Genomic DNA, 14,951 nt, shown 5'->3' with positions numbered 1-14,951 from the left:
ACATACGCTGGGCCGGTTTCAATCGAACTAGCTGTTGTGTCTCACAAGAGATCATTTGTTTGAAGTTGAATCTGAATTCATTCTGAATGAATGAATATTTGGAGAACTTCGAAAACGAGAGTGTTACGTTGGAGGCACAAGGTTTTATGCATCCAATATTGGATACGGAAATATCCTACTGATGGGGAAGAATAATCTTCAGAAGCTATCCAGTTAATTGCGATTGATTGAAAAATCACAAAACCAAATGTATTTGGTCACAGTGTTTCATGGATAGAAAACATTAAAATAAACTCTTTCACATGAATGTAATTTTAAATTCCCAGAGGAACTGGCAGATTATTTTCAGTAACGATTAGATATTTCCACATTTTCCTCGATACTGGAAGCCCACCAGTGGTTAATGCTAACTCGATAACCATCTGTTAATAGCACTTGATTGAAACATATTTGGTCACAGTGTTACATGGATAGAAAACATTCAATTAAACTCTTTCACATGAATATATTTTGAAAATTCCCAAAGGAACTGGCAGATTATTTTCCAGCAATGATTAGATCTTTCCGGAACTTTCTCGATGCTGAATAGCATCCTAACGGAAAGAGTTCTGCGCGTGTATGTGTCGATCCTTCGCCGTCCACCTCCTCCAGCACGTTAGGCAACGATGTTGTCTTGTCGATGTCCTCACGAAAAATGAATGTGTCTCACCACCAGAATATCGCTTAAGTATGCTTTTTGTGTGTGATTGAATCGAGAGAAGGTGTGGTTTACGATGGCAATTTGGAAGGCAAACTAGAGGGGAATGAACTCTCTGAGCTCGGAACTTTCGGCGACTGAGCAATAATCGATTGCGGGCGCATACAATATTGGATACGGAAATATCCTACTGATGGGGAAGAATAATCTTCTGAAGCTATCCTGTTAATTGCGATTGATTGAAAAACCACAAAACCAAATGTATTTGGTCACAGTGTTACATGGATAGAAAACATTCAATTAAACTCTTTCACATGAATATATTTTGAAAATTCTCAAAAGAACTGGCAGATTATTTTCACTAACGATTAGATATTTCCACATTTTCCTCGATACTGGAAGCCCACCAGTGGTTAATGCCAACTCGATAACCACCTGTTAATAGCACTTGATTGAAACATATTTGGTCACAGTGTTACATGGATAGAAAACATTCAATTAAACTCTTTCACATGAATATATTTTGAAAACTCCCAGAGGAACTGGCAGATTATTTTCAGTAACGATTAGATATTTCCACATTTTCCTCGATACTGGAAGCCCACCAGTGGTTAATGCCAACTCGATAACCACCTGTTAATAGCCGCGCGTGTATGTGTGTGTAGCGATGTCTTCCCAGGGAACCGTTTGTGGCATCACTCTCCTCCTGATAGATTCCCTTCTGGCCTAGGGTGCACAAACAGGCTCTTGGTGACACCGTTCATCCGCGCTTTCATGATAAATAAAGAGCTTCACCGCAACAGCGACAACATGCTCCAATCGCTGTTCAATTAGAACTGAGTGGATTTCCGAGCGCCGCTCGCTTATATACCGATTTGTGATTTCAATAGCCTGTTTTGAAAGCAATTTTAAGACTATTGAAACAAGTTTTTGAATCAAAAAAAGACGGGTGGGTAATGTCGGGGACATAACCGGAGTGACGTAGGACTATACAAAGGGGACAGCTTTTGTTAAATATATATTTTAAATTTATTGTTTGATTTTCTTCTCCTACGTGAATACCTACCTATCTACCTGAAAAATGGATTAGTTTACTGTTTACTCTTTATGAACATGTTGATGGTTCTGAAAAGAACCTTTGGTGTTGTGTTTTTGTTATCACTCGATATTCCTATCTTGTTCGGTTAAACCTTCCTGTTTAGCTATTGCGTTTGCCACTCGCCACAGCTTTCACAGTTGGAAAATTTCTTCCCATCCAGCTTGTGACATATTGTACAGTAAATTACATTCAATGGCACGTCGCATTACCACCACTCAGTGTCGGATTGGAGGTAATTTTAACCTGTAATTGAACATTTGTGATGACAGTGGTACAGTGTCGACTTTCAATGTGGGGTCATAATTTGGACTCCGAACTCTATGTTTACAAAAATGTCCAACTAAATATGTCGCATTATAGGTCCGTCCAATTAGCTAAATGTCGAGATAAGTGTAAATTACTGTACTTTCAATCTAGAAGCAATTTCAGAATTGGTGAAAATCAATAAGCTCAGAACAATTGCCAAATTCACATACCCATCATATCCTGGCGAACAAATTATGAAAAAATCAATTTGTGTTTTATTATTATTTTGGATATTGTTTTAGAAAGCATTGAACTGTATTTCCTAAACTCTTTTTTGGAAGGTTTAATGGCCCTGAAAAGCGCCTTGTTTTATGGAATGGTTCCAATTTAGAAAACTTAGTACTCGTGGTTTTGAAAAAAACCATTTCGAACGCCCTCGATGCCGCCTTGTTCTGGATTTGCCACCAAAGCAGTTTGTATAAAGAACAAACTTTTTTCGTCTGCTACTTGATGCCGTTTTGCGATTGCGTTTGCCACTCGCCACTCGCTGCAACTGCCTGTTGTTGTCTTGATGTGTTCTGTTCTGAATGCGGTTTTTCGTATCGTCGCGAGCAGCTTTACCAGCCAACTCGATCATTTCGGCGGCCGAAACTATATAACGCCGGCTGGTGCACTGATACTAACGCGCTCGGCCTAGCTACCCTTGCTAAGCAATTGGCGGATACACCTACAAAGAACTGCACACCTGCACGGTTCGAGTGGGACTTTGCCTTTCCCTTAATTTGTCCTCCTTTGTTACGTCCACGATGCCGATGACGTACAACCACACGGGTTTACGGTTTGAAAGAAAATAAGATATTTTTTGGGGTCCGCGCGTTTTATACTCTAGCGGTACACACTCACAGGATAGAGACAAATCGGCAGACTCAGCCAGAGGGGCGAGTCCAACGAGACGAACGAATGAGCGTTAAAAGGGAGCGATGGCAAAAAAATACATTCATTACGACTTGTTCGCTCGTTGGATTCAGATGCAAGCTAAAAAGGGTCCTTTTCAGGATCACAAATCTATCTTCAATCTAAAGAGTTTATTGTTTTGTTGTCACTCGATATCCCCATCTTGTTTAGCTAAACCTTTCTGTTTAGCGATTGCGTTTGCCACTCGCCACAGCTTTCACAGTTGGAAAATTTCTTCCCATCCAGCTTTGTGACATGTTGTACAGTAAATTACATTCAATGCGACGTGCCGAAGCGCCACCCAGTGTCGCATTGGAGGCGATTTTAACCTGTAATTGGACATTTGCGATGACAGTGGTACAGTGTCGACTTTCAATGCAATGTCCAATTACCTAAATGTCGAACTAATAGTAAATTACTGTACTTTCAATAATCAGGAAAGTCCCCAACTATCAATAAGCTCAGAACAACTGCCAAATTCACATACTCATCAGATCCTGGCAAACAAATTATGAAAAAATGAATTTGTGTTTTATTATTATTTTGGATAATGTTTTAGAAAGCATTGAACTTTATTTCCTAAACTCTTTTTTGGAAGGTTTAATGGCCCTGAAAAGCGCCTTGTTTTATGGAATGGTTCCAATTTAGAAAACTTAGTACTCGTGGTTTTGAAAAAAAACCATTTCGAACGCCCTTGATGTCGCCTTGTTCTGGATTTGCCACCAAAGCAGTTTGTATAAAGAACAAACTTTTTTCTTCTGCTACCTGATGCCGTTTTGCGATTGCGTTTGCCACTCGCCACTCGCTGAAACTGCCTGTTGTCTTGATGTCCACCGAACCGAATGTGTTCTGTTCCGAATGCGGGTTTTCTTATCGTCGCGAGCAGCTTTGCAAGCTAACTCGATCACTTCGGTGGCCGAAACTATATAACGCCGGCTAGGTGGACTGGTGCACTGGTACTAACGCGCTCGGCCTAGCTACCCTTGCGGGGAACTTCAGATCAACACGGTTCGAGCGGGATTTTGCCTTTCCCTTCACTTTTCCTCCTTTACCATGTCCAGACATGGCTGCTTGGGTTGGTTTGTTGATGTGTTGTGATGCGAACCGATGTGGTGTACGGTTTGAATGAGAATGATCGTTACGGCAGCGGAGCGGGGATTTTTAAGCTGACTGGCTGGCTCGAGAATTACGCATGTGTGAGACTGCGACCAATGTTTCGCTCATTTTTTTTCTTTTTCCTTTCCAATCGTGCTTCATTCTATTTCGCTGCTGCTCTGGTTGCCCGTTTTGTTCGGTACGATTTGAGGAGCATAAAATGGACCAATCAAAAATGGGCACATAGTGCATTTTGACAATGCTTGATATTTCACAATTATTCAATTATTTATCTCAAGAAAAATGAAATGTTATTCGTTATGATAGATGCGTAGATATGTTTCCTATCAATTGATGCAAAAACCTTTGCGATCTATTGAGAAATGCTCGAGTTATAAGCGTTCCAAATCTTGCATTTTTTCCTACTTGTTCAGTGCCTAGATTTCCATTTCACCCCCTATATCTTCCGGTTAGACGTAGTCCTACGTCAAAAGTAACAAGTATATAACGCGTAGACATTTTATCTTTCGAATGAAGTGTTTATCATACCATTTTGTTCAGTTGTTTAGGAGCTATTAACGCTCAAAATCTCGGTCTCCGGCGTAACGCTTTCGTTTTCGAAACTTTGATTTTACACCCCGGTATAGAAATGAAAGACGTAGTCCTACGTCAAAAAGGACGTTTACCAAGTGTTTTGATTCGATTTGTTCATGCTACCCACCACTAACCGTCTATGGCGCTGCGCACAGTACAACTGTAGCCATGTACTGTGCGATTCACATAGAACGTTACGGAGAAGAACGTCTACGTTCCGTCAACGTCTCCACCAATTCACACATGCAGTCAATACTTCCACCAGCCCGTCACGTCAAATGTCAAACGAATGGTTTATTTAATGTATTCATGGTGTCGCCATCTACAACAATTTTAAATTGCAATGCCCTCTTTCGAATCAGCATGCCTAGAATCAGTCCTAAATTTTGAAAAATTCAATGAAAATCATTGAATTAAAATGCTTGAACCCCTTAGTCCGACCCTTATTCAACAATAATAATAAATAGAATAATTCTCTCAACTAGTCGCGAATGATTTTCACTCCGAAATTTGGAGGTAAGAGATATATTGGCATAAAAAGTACAGTAAGTTACTTATAATGCGATATGCTGAGGCACCACTCAGTGTCGCACTGGAGTCGATTTTGACCAGTAATTGGACATTAGCGACTGGTGGCGACTTTCGATGTGGGGCCATAATTTGGGCCCCGAACTCAATATTTACAAAAATGTCCAATTAAAGGCAAACATGTCTAATTAAACATGTTGCATCACAGATCTGTTCAATCAGCTTAATGTTGATTCAGATGTAAATTACTGTACAACCAAATCAAAACAAAAGCCGAGACACAAAGTCCAGACAAAAACCAAACGAGCCGTCCGTCTCCGTCAATTATTCTTTTCTACAAATCCTGCCGGTCGTTTTCGTTGAACGTATGCTGCCGGGTCGTTACGTTGCTGGTGTACGTGAATGTTTTCATGAGAATTGCATGGTAGAATCATTGACGTATCGTGACGTGACGGGACGTGAACGTGGCGTGTATGTTGTATGTGAATCGCACTTAAAGCGGTACAATAGGTCGGTACAGGTACAGCGATTGTACCGAGTTGCTTGCATGGTTCTAGCGCTGTACATAGTGACAGACATACAAATTTCGAAGTACAGCGCAAGTACAGTTGTATGTCTGTCATAAGTATAACCTAAAATTGAAAAACAAATCACGTATGTTTTACTTCCGGACTTTCCAAGGTAGTTCTCACATGAAAGAACCATGCATTTTTCTACTTGTTTTTGATGGTGCTCTCGAATTTCCGTCTTTGATTCAACCATTGTCAATATTTATACAATTTTCACTACTGAAAGAGATAATAAAATAACATGTTATATATTATATCTATCTATCTATCTATCTATCTATCTATCTATCTATCTATCTTTTTTTTTTTTTTTTTTTTGGTGAAGAAGGTGGAGATCTTCATAGACACCCAGTCGCCATGTTGACTGGGTAGTGTGAGATTCTTACTCACTAAAACCACCTCCTATGCGCCTTGCCTTTCCCCCCCCGGAACCACCGTTTGGTATTACTTCGGGAGGAGGCTGTGCTCATGCACTCATCTCTATGAATTGCTACTTCTTTGTTCTTCTCTCCATCTTCGTTGGAGCATCGTGAGTATTTTAGTAATAGCAGAATTAACCGCATTCCACGTGCTCTCTTTTTCGCACATTCGTTGAACAACGTTTCCAGCGTTCACATCTGGGCTGATCTCCCGGTACATTTGTTCTCTTTCTTGGACAAAGCGAGGACAGTAGAAAACCACGTGCTCCGGCGTTTCCTCTATTCCATCACACTCAGGGCAAAACGGTGAACTTGCATGGCCGAATCTGTGCAAGTACCGTCTAAAGCAACCATGTCCGGATAAGAATTGCGTCAAGTGGAAATTGACTTCACCGTGCTTTCTTTGTACCCAATTGATTATATTTGGGATCAGTCTGTGGGTCCATCTACCGTTAGGGGTGCTGTTCCACTCCTGCTGCCACTTCCTCATGGAGTCGGCTCTTGCTGTTACTCGAGCTTCTCTATTGCTCTGTGTGCTTGTCGTTCTCAGATTGTAGCACACACTATCTTCGCTCAGAGTGATTTCGATAGGAACCAATCCGGCTATGACACATACCGCCTCCGCAGATATCGTTTTATAGGCACTGGCTACTCTCATCGCCGTCATCCGGTAAGTTCTGTTCAACAGTCTACGGTTTTGTTGTAATTTAAGCGCTGCTGTCCAAGCCGGACCACCGTATCGCAATATCGAAGTGGCTACACTGGCCAGAAGGCGCCTCTTACTACTGCTTGGCCCTGCATTATTGGGCATTATCCTAGCAAACGCCGTGGAAACTTTAGCCGCTTTTTCACACGCGTATTTCACGTGGCTCTTAAAATTGAGTCGGTCGTCTATTATAACACCCAGGTATTTAAGTTCGCGTTTGGAGACGATAGTATGCGCCCCAACTGTTATTTCTGCCTGCTGTACTGCTCTGTGGTTGCTGATTATCACCATTTCTGTTTTGTGGTGTGCGATCCTCAGTTTAGCATCGTTCATCCAATCTTCAACAGTTTGTATTGCCTCAGTAGCCAACATTTCTACTTCCTCTCGGGACTTGCCTGTTACCGTCAAGGATATATCGTCGGCGAAGCCGGTAATCACTACACCCTGCGGAAGCTTCAACCTCAGCACTTCATCGTACATTCCATTCCATAGTGTTGGACCCAAGATGGAACCCTGTGGGACACCCGCTGTTATGTTAAATGACTCCTGTCCCATGTCTGTGTCATAAATCAAAACTCGGTTCTCGAAATAGCTTTTCAGGATCTTACAAACATAGTTTGGTACCGTCAGTCTGTGCAACGCTTCGGCGATAGCTTCCCAGCTGGCACTGTTGAACGCATTTTTTACGTCGACCGTAATTACTGCGCAAAATCGATTTCCACGTTTTTTCTGCTTCAACACTTTTTCAGCTGCTTCGACAACTGACAAGATGGCATCCACCGTAGATTTATTTTTCCGAAATCCGAACTGCATCCTCGAGAGTCCTTGTTCACTTTCTGTGCATATCGACAGCCTGTTGAGGATGATCTTCTCTAACAGTTTCCCAAGGGTATCAAGGAGGCAAATCGGTCTATACGAGGATGGATCCCCTGGTGGCTTCCCTGGTTTTGGCAGTAGCACCAGTCTCTGCTTCTTCCACATGTCTGGAAAGTACCCCTCATCCAGGCACTTTTGCAGCGTTGCCCTGAAAATGTCAGAGTTCGCTTGTATTGCGGCTTTAACCGCCACATTTGGGATTCCGTCGGGGCCAGGTGTTTTGTTGACTTTTAATTTTCTTGCTGCCGTAATCAGCTCCTCTGTTGACACTCTCTCGACGCGTTCTTCATCATCGCCATATGGCGTTGCTGGCCAGGTAATCGGATCATGCTTCGGGAAGAGACCTTCTACGATTTTCTTCAGCTTATCCGGACAGCTTTCACGGGGCATCGATGGGCCTCTGATTTTGGCCATCACTACCCTATATGCTGTGCCCCAAGGGTTCGCATCGGCATCGCGACATAACTCTTTGAAGCAGTTTCTCTTGCTGGATCTGATTTCGTGCTTAAGGGCGGCTTTTGCCGTTTTGAATAATTCTCTACGCTCTATTCTTTCGCTAGTAGTTCTAGCCCTCTGCATTCTCCTTCTCGCTCGGAGACAGTCCGAGCGAAGGGAGTTAATCACCTCGTTCCACCAATAAACTGGGCAGCGTTCGTTTTTCGGTGTTCTTTTTCTCGGCATGGCGACGTCACATGCTCTCACCATTATACTTGTCAATTCACTGGCGCTCGTGTTATTGACTGATCGTTCCTCTCGGAGTGCTTCCAGGAAGAGATTTTTGTCGAATTCCTTCGACTTCCATCTTCGACCCTCTGTTCTCATTATTCGTCTTTTTACTAAGTTCTGGCTGCCGACGGTATAGCGAATTGCTTGGTGGTCGCTGTGAGTATAATCATCACACACTCTCCAATTAATGTTTGATGCCAGTGTCGGACTGCAAAATGTGACATCAATAATTGATTCTCGACCATCTCTATGGAAGGTGCTGGTGCAACCTTCATTGGCCAGTCTCACATTCAGCTTTGCCAGAGCTTCCAGCAGACTAAAGCCCCTCGTGTTGGTAAATCTGCTACCCCATTCCACTGCCCAGGCATTGAAGTCACCGCCGATGACTATAGGGCTCCTTCCTACGAGATCTTCGGTTAGATTGTAGGGCATCTGATCAAACTGCTCTATCGTCCATCTCGGGGGGGCATAGCAGCTACATACGAAGATTCCATTTATTTTGGCTATCACGAACCCTTCATATGCGTTGGATACCACTTCCTGGATGGGGTATCTTCCCGTTGTCTTCACTGCAGCTATTCTAGCTTTGTCGGTCACCCAGTTTCCGTTATCTGGAGGTACTTGATACGGCTCTGCTATGATCGCTACATCGCATTTGGTTTCTGATGCGGCTTGCCATAGCAATTGTTGCGCCGTGTCGCAGTGATTCAGGTTTATCTGGGTTACCTCCATTTGGTTATTGCTGCCATCGCCCTTTTAAAGACCGGGCATCTCGGTCCCCCTGTAGCGTGGTCCTTCTCTTCCTCAGTCGTGCAGAGCAAGCACCTTGGGGGCTTCGTACAATTCTTTGCCAAATGCCCCTTGTCGCCGCATCTTATACAGAGCTCCGATCTGTCAGGTCCTTTACAGTACTTTGCTTGGTGGCCAAAGTCCATGCATTTGAAACACCTAGATACTTGCTGGATAGCTCTCAGGGAGCACACCGTCCATCCGACTTTCATCTTACCAGCCTCCAACAGCTTGCTGGCTGCGGTTCTTGGCAGTCTTAAGGTTGCTATTTGGGTATTTCCAAATGCTTTCCTCAACCTGATTGATATGGGGACTTCTCCCAGCTTAAACTGTTCATTCAGGGCTTCTTTCAATTCGGTATCTGTAGTGATCTCATCCAGGTTTCTACATTCTACCACTGTTTCTTGGGACAGAGCTTTCACTTTCGCTGTTTCGCCCAACGATTTCTCGACAAGCTCTTTATAAGTTGAGCTTTTAATCGTTGGGTCCTTCTTTAATTCGAACAGCAATTGTCCATTTTGAGTTCGCCTTACTTTGGCCACGTTTTCTCCGAGATTTTTCAGGGACGGATCCTCTTTTACTTTCCGCAAGATCTCAGCATATGTTGCAGCGCCCGCTGTAGCCACAATCAGAGCGTCCGGCTTTGGCCTCTCCAGCCTAGGCTTTAATTTTTCTTTCTTCTTCTCTTCTTTTTTCTTTCTTTCGATCTTTTTCCACTCATTTATCTCTTCGTTGTTCTGTTTGCTTTCATCATTAGCCACTTCGCTACCATCTTTCTGTTTCTTTGCTGCCCTTTTCTCTTCAGGAGTTAGTCTTTTCCTTTTCGCGGTTAACGGGGTACTGTCACTCATTGGTGTCGAGATCGCTTCTATCGGCTTACTCTGCACATTCTCTTTCAGTGCGTTCTCCGCCTTTTCAGCTTTTGCTCTCCAGAATTGTTGCTCGCGTTCGGCTGCTGCAAGCGCCGATTTGATTTTAATCGTCAAGGTCCTTATGACGGCGTGAACGTTACTGCGAGGCTTAATGTACTCGTAGAGTTCATCAGATGCCCTTTTGGCCTCACCCAGCTTAGTTTTCTCGTGTTGCAGGTTTGGCTGCTCTCCGATGTATTTATCGCTTGTGGATTTTGGTGCTGGTGGTTGGCTCAGCGGCGGAGATCTCATCACCTGTCCCCTTCTGGCAAAGATGCCTACCTCTTCGATTTCGCTCTCGATTTCTGTTGAATTTGTTTGGAAACTCATTTTTGTTGTTGGGTCCCAACTCCGGGCCGCTATCTCCGCTCGTTGCACATAGTCGCTATCAGTGATCCCATGGTTATCTATGCAAGCAGTGAGGCCATGCAGGGGGTTGACACGGTCCTTCATGGGGACCGTGTTCAGAGCCAGATCAGCGCAAGTCAGGAATGTGACATCTGACGCCTAGTACCTAGTGCCTGAGCCTAGACGAGCATCGAACGTACCCGAAGACTTGCCAAGTTATTACCGGGACGGGGGCAACCGCGCTATTAGCCCACACGCCGTTTCAGGAAGGTGTCACCCTTCCTTACTCAGGGAACAGGATAGCACGATTGTCAGCCTTTAGCGTCGAAAGTAGTTCTCATCCTTAACATGTCCGTTTTCCGTGTCGTACCAGTATGTCGTAATCAGGATCTTACTGGCGTCAACCCTGATGTGCTCGGCACTCCCTACGTTGCTCCTGTACACGGTATTTCCCCCGTGCAATCTCCATAGGCTTTACCGCGCCCTTACTCGCGTTGTCACCCGATTAGTCGCCTTCTACGACAGGGACAGGGACCAAGACCCGAAGTGCTATTCTAGGCCGGCAGCTCCACGGCTATCTATCTATCTATCTATCTATCTATCTATCTATCTATCTATCTATATATATAAAAATGGAGTGATGTCGGTCTGTCTGTCTGATTCTTATAGACTCAGAAACTACTGAACCGATCGACATGAAAATTGGTATGTAGGGGTTTTTGGGGCCGGGGAAGGTTTTCGTGATATTTTGAGACCCCTCCCCCCTCTCTAAGGGGGGGTTGCCATACAAATGAAACACAAATTTTTGCATTACTCGGAAATTAACCAAGCAAACGAAACCAAAGTTGGCATGTGAAAGTTTTAGGGTGCAATATATGTTTCTATGATGGTTAGACAGTCCTTCCCCCACTCAAAGGGGGGGCTGCCATACAAATGAAACACAAATTTCTGCATTACTCGAGAATTAATCAAGCAAATGAAACCAAATTTGGCATGTGGAGGTTTTAGGATGCAATAAATGTTTCTATGGTGATAAGATACTCCTTCCCCCTCTCTTAGAGGGGGCTGCCATACAAATGAAACACAATTTTTTGCATTACTCGGAAATTAATCAATCAAACGAAACCAAAGTTGGCATGTGATAGTTTTAGGGTGCAATAAATGTTTCTATGATGGTTAGACAGTCCTTCCCCCACTCAAAGGGGGGGGCTGCCATACAAATGAAACACAAATTTCTGCATTGCTCGAGAATTAATCAAGCAAATGAAACCAAATTTGGCATGTGGAGGTTTTAGGATGCAATAAATGTTTCTATGGTGTTAAGATACTCCTTCCCCCTCTCTTAGAGGGGGCTGCCGTACAAATGAAACACAAATTTTTGCATTACCCGAGAATTAATCATGCAAATTAAACCAAATTATGCATATGGAAACTTTAGGGTGCAATGAATGTTTCTATGGTGGTTAGATACCCCTCCCCCCTCTCTTAGGGGTGGCTGCCATACAAATAAAACACAAATTTCTGCATTACTCGAGAATTAATCAAGTAAATGGGCGGGACGAAGTTTGCCGGGTTAGCTAGTATATATATATAAATGCGCATAATTAAATTTCTTAAAAACTCATCGCAATCAAATAATCTTTTATGATTATAACATTGTAATTTATGGAAAGAACAACAAACCTTCCATAAGCTCACATGGCAAAATTTAAAACCATCATCACTTTCACCGCAGTGCAGCCTAGGTGTAGATTTGTACGTTAGATCGCCAATTGTGTTTCGTTTGATGCCTAACAGGCAGATATAACATCGCTTCACTTGTCGTATGGTATTTGTAAATGTAAATGTATTGTAAATGTAGGTTTAGAGTTCCCGTGAACGTGAACGCGGACAAACACTTTTTGGTTAATAATTTAAGTTCATTTTATATATGAAGGAAAACATTTTGAAATGATAGGAAGAAACATTTTCTAGTAGAAAAACATGTTTAAACGCAATTCATATTGATAAAAGTGGATTGATTCAATATTTCACGACGATTCTGAATTTCCACCGTGGAATCGAGATTAGAGATGGGCAAACCGTTCATGAACTGTCCAAAAGACAGAAAGAAAGACAGTTCCAGAAAGAGTGAACGAACGGTCGTTCTTTTTTACTGGGCAACAGTTCACATGAACTGTTTGCCCAGTTCAGAGCGAACTGTGTACGAAGACCGCTGGCTGAACTGTGTATACAGTTCAATTCAGAAAGAACTGTGTACGGTGAACGAGGAAATGTGTATGCAGTTCAGGACCAGTTCAAAACGAACGCTGGTGGAACTGTGTATACAGTTCAGAACGAACTGACCGCTGGCTGAACTGTGTTCGTTCAGAACGAACTGTGTATGGTGTTCGGTGTATAAGAGGAAACAAGGCGCGTAGAAGTATATCCTAAGGTGGGCCAACTTGCTAAAACCACTCTTTAGCCATCTTGGAAGTCTACTGTGTTTTGTTTGTAAACAATACACAATACGCTTGTGCCCAAGCTCGCTCGTGATCAGTCTGTCTCTTTCACGCTTCAAGGAAATAATTCCCCTTCTGCTTTCTTCCGTACTGTTTTCATATACCGCTCCCCTAACCAACTTAGTGACGAAACGGCCTCACCTAGTACCATAGACCCGTCTTGAGAGGAAGGAGAGCGTGATAGGCGAATGCTGTTGCAAAGTAATGTGCGATTCACATAGCACGTTACGGAGAAGAACGTCTACATTCCGTCAACGTCTCCACCAATTCACACATTCAGTCAATGCTTCCACCAGCACCGTCACGTCAAATGCCATACGAATGATTTATTTAATTTTATTCATGGTGTCGCCACCTACAACAATTTTAAATTGCAATGCCCTCTTTCAAATCAGCATGCCTAGAATCAATTCTAAATTTTGAAAAATTCAATGAGAATCATTGAATTCAATTATTTAAATGCTTAAACCCCGTAGTCCGACCCTTATGCAGCAATAATAATAAATAGAATAATTCTTTCAACTAGTCGCGAATGATTTTCACTCCGAAATTTGGAGCTAATACTTATGACAGACATACAACTGTACTAGCGTTGTACTTCGAAAATTGTATGTCTGTCACTATGTACAGCGCTAGAACCATGCAAGCAACTCGGTACAATCGTTGTACCTGTACCGACCTATTTTACCACTGTACATGGCTACAGTTGTACTGTGCGCAGCGCCATAGACGGTTAGTGGTGGGTAGCATGAACAAATCGAATCAAAACACTTGGCAAACATTCTTTTCACTGACTTTCTCTTGAGTTAATAACTCAGACTGGAAATTTTGCTTGTTGTGTTTGATAGTTTAGACGCTAAATAAAAACCTTTTTCATTGAAATATGTGGTGAAAATTGGAAAAATTCTGATTGTCAGTTTGACATACGGTACAATGTACAACCAAAGTATGTCTGTCATGGTACGATAGTATCTGTACAACGCTGTACTCTTATACTTTTGACAGACATACAGCTGTACTAGCGTTGTACTTCGAAAATTGTATGTCTGTCACCATGTACAGCGCTAGAACCATGCAAGCAACTCGGTACAATCGCTGTACCTGTACCGACCTGTTTTACCACTGTACATGGCTACAGTTGTACTGTGCGCAGCGCCATAGACGGTTAGTGGTGGGTAGCATGAACAATCGAATCAAAACACTTGGCAAACATTCTTTTCACTGACTTTCTCTTGAGTTAATAACTCAAATTGGAAACATATTTGTTGTGTTTGATAGTTTAGACGCTAAATAGAACACATGTTTCATTGAAATATGTGGTGAAAATTGGAAAAATTCTGATTGTCAGTTTGACATACGGTACAATGTACAACCAAAGTATGTCTGTCATCGTACGATGGTACCTGTACAACGCTGTACACGTACAACGCTAGTACAGCTGTATGTCTGTCCATGATATTACAACGCAAGTACAGCTGTATGTCTGTCCCTGGTATAAGAGATATGTTGGCATAAAAAGTACAGTAAGTTACTTATAAAGCGATATGCTGAGGCACCACTCAGTGTCGCATTGGAGTCGGTTTTGACCAGTAATTGCACATTTGCGACTGGTGGCGACTTTCAATGTGGGGCCATAACTTGGGCCCCGAACTCAAGGTTTACAAAAATGTCCAACTAGAGGTAAAAATGTCTAATTAAACGTGTTGCATCACAGATCTGTTCAATTAGCTTAATGTCGATGTAGATGTAAATTACTGTACAACCAAATCAAAACAAAAGCCGAGACACAAAGCCCAGACAAAAACCAAACGAGCCGTCCGTCTCCGTCAATTATTCTTTTCTACAAACCCTGCCGGTCGTTTTCGTTGAACGTATGCTGACGGGTCGTTACGT

The sequence above is a fragment of the Toxorhynchites rutilus genome, chromosome 2, assembly GCF_029784135.1.
Source record: "Toxorhynchites rutilus septentrionalis strain SRP chromosome 2, ASM2978413v1, whole genome shotgun sequence".
NCBI classification, from domain to species: Eukaryota; Metazoa; Arthropoda; class Insecta; order Diptera; family Culicidae; genus Toxorhynchites; species Toxorhynchites rutilus.
This window is presented reverse-complemented; position numbering follows the sequence as displayed.